Genomic DNA, 2,500 nt, shown 5'->3' on the forward strand with positions numbered 1-2,500 from the left:
GGGTCTATCCGTGAAAAAATATTCACGTTTTTGAGTGCACATGCATTTCTGCTGCAAATGCCTCTGGAAGTTTCATGCCGTTCGTATGCCAATTGTGGCAACACGAAAATGACCCGTTTTCCCATTCCGAGGGATTTCTGTGCGACCCTAACAGCCCCGTGAGCCACAAGAGACACATCCCCGCCAATTTCTAGCGTTTCACGGGGTCTATCCGTGAAAAATATAGACGTTTTTGAGTGCACATGCATTTCTGCTGCAGATGCCTCTGGAAGTTTCATGCCGTTCGTACGCAATGTGGCAACACGAAAATGACCCCTTTTCCCATTCCGAGGGATTTCTGTGCGACCCTAACTAACAGCGCCCGTGAGCCACAAGAGAGACATCCCCGCCAATTTATAGCGTTTCACGGGGTCTATCCGTGAAAAATATAGACGTTTTTGAGTGCACATGCATTCCTGCTGCAAATGCCTCTGGAAGTTTCATGCCGTTCCTATGCAATGTGGCCACACAAAAATGACCCGTTTTCCCATTCCGAGGCATTTCTGTGCGACCCTAACAGCCCCGTGAGCCACAAGAGAGACATCCCCGCCAACTTCTAGCGTTTGACGGGGTCTATGCGTGAAAAATATTAAAATTTTTGAGTGCACGTGCCTTTCTGCTGCAAATGCCTCTGGAAGTTTCATGGCGTTCCTATGCAATGTGGCAACACGAAAATGACCCCTTTTCCCATTCCGAGGGAGTTCTGTGCCACCCTAACAGCCCCGTGAGCCACAAGAGACACATCCCCGCCAATTTCTAGCGTTTCACGGGGTCTATCCGTGAAACATATAGAAGTTTTTGAGTGCACATGCATTCCTGCTGCAAATGCCTCTGGAAGTTTCATGCGGTTCGTACGCAATGTGGCAACACGAAAATGACCCGTTTTCCCATTCCCAGGGATTTCTGTGCGACCCGAACAGCCCCGTGAGCCACAAGAGACACATCCCCGCCAATTTCTAGCGTTTCACGGGGTCTATCCGTGAAAAATATCAATTTTTTTTTGACTGCACATGCATTTCTGCTGCAAATGCCTCTGGAAGTTGCATGCGGTTCGCATGCAATGTGGCGACACGAAAATGACCCGTTTTCCCATTCCGAGGGATTTCTGTGCCACCCTAACAGCCCCGTGAGCCACAAGAGAGACATCCCCGCCAATTTCTAGCGTATCACGGGGTCTATCCGTGAGAAATATTCACTTTTTTGAGTGCACATGCATTCCTGCTGCAAATGCCTCTGGAAGTTTCATGCGGTTCGTATGCAATGTGGCGACACGAAAATGACCCGTTTTCCCATTCCGAGGGATTTCTGTGCCACCCTAACAGCCCCGTGAGCCACAAGAGAGACATCCCCGCCCACTTCTAGCGTTTCACGGGGTCTCTCCGTGAAAAATATCACATTTTTTGAGTGCACATGCATTCCTGCTGCAAATGCCTCTGGAAGTTTCATGCGGTTCGCATGCAATGTGGCGACACGAAAATGACCCGTTTTTTCCCATTCCGAGGGATTTCTGTGCCACCCTAACAGCCCCGTGAGCCACAAGAGACACATCCCCGCCAATTTCTAGCGTTTCACGGGGTCTATCCGTGAAAAATATTAAATTTTTTGACTGCACATGCATTTCTGCTGCAAATCCCTCTGGAAGTTTCATGCGGTTCGCATGCAATGTGGCGACACGAAAATGACCCGTTTTCCCATTCCGAGGGATTTCTGTGCCACCCTAACAGCCCCGTGAGCCACAAGAGAGACATCGCCGCCAATTTCTAGCGTTTCACGGGGTCTATCCGTGAAAAATATTCACTTTTTTGACTGCACATGCATTCCTGCTGCAAATGCCTCTGGAAGTTTCATGCCGTTCGCATGCAATGTGGCAACACGAAAATGACCCGTTTTCCCATTCCGAGGGATTTCTGTGCCACCCTAACAGCCCCGTGAGCCACAAGAGACACATCCCCGCCAATTTCTAGCGTTTCACGGGGTCTATCCGTGAAAAATATAGACGTTTTTGAGTGCACATGCATTTCTGCTGCAGATGCCTCTGGAAGTTTCATGCCGTTCGTACGCAATGTGGCAACACGAAAATGACCCCTTTTCCCATTCCGAGGGATTTCTGTGCGACCCTAACTAACAGCGCCCGTGAGCCACAAGAGAGACATCCCCGCCAATTTATAGCGTTTCACGGGGTCTATCCGTGAAAAATATAGACGTTTTTGAGTGCACATGCATTCCTGCTGCAAATGCCTCTGGAAGTTTCATGCCGTTCCTATGCAATGTGGCCACACAAAAATGACCCGTTTTCCCATTCCGAGGCATTTCTGTGCGACCCTAACAGCCCCGTGAGCCACAAGAGAGACATCCCCGCCAACTTCTAGCGTTTGACGGGGTCTATGCGTGAAAAATATTAAAATTTTTGAGTGCACGTGCCTTTCTGCTGCAAATGCCTCTGGAAGTTTCATGGCGTTCC

Source organism: Petromyzon marinus, unplaced genomic scaffold, assembly GCF_048934315.1.
Source record: "Petromyzon marinus isolate PM22_M1 ecotype Great Lakes invasive population unplaced genomic scaffold, UKy_Petmar_22M1.pri1.0 PM_G_Scaffold_29, whole genome shotgun sequence".
Lineage (NCBI taxonomy): Eukaryota > Metazoa > Chordata > Hyperoartia > Petromyzontiformes > Petromyzontidae > Petromyzon > Petromyzon marinus.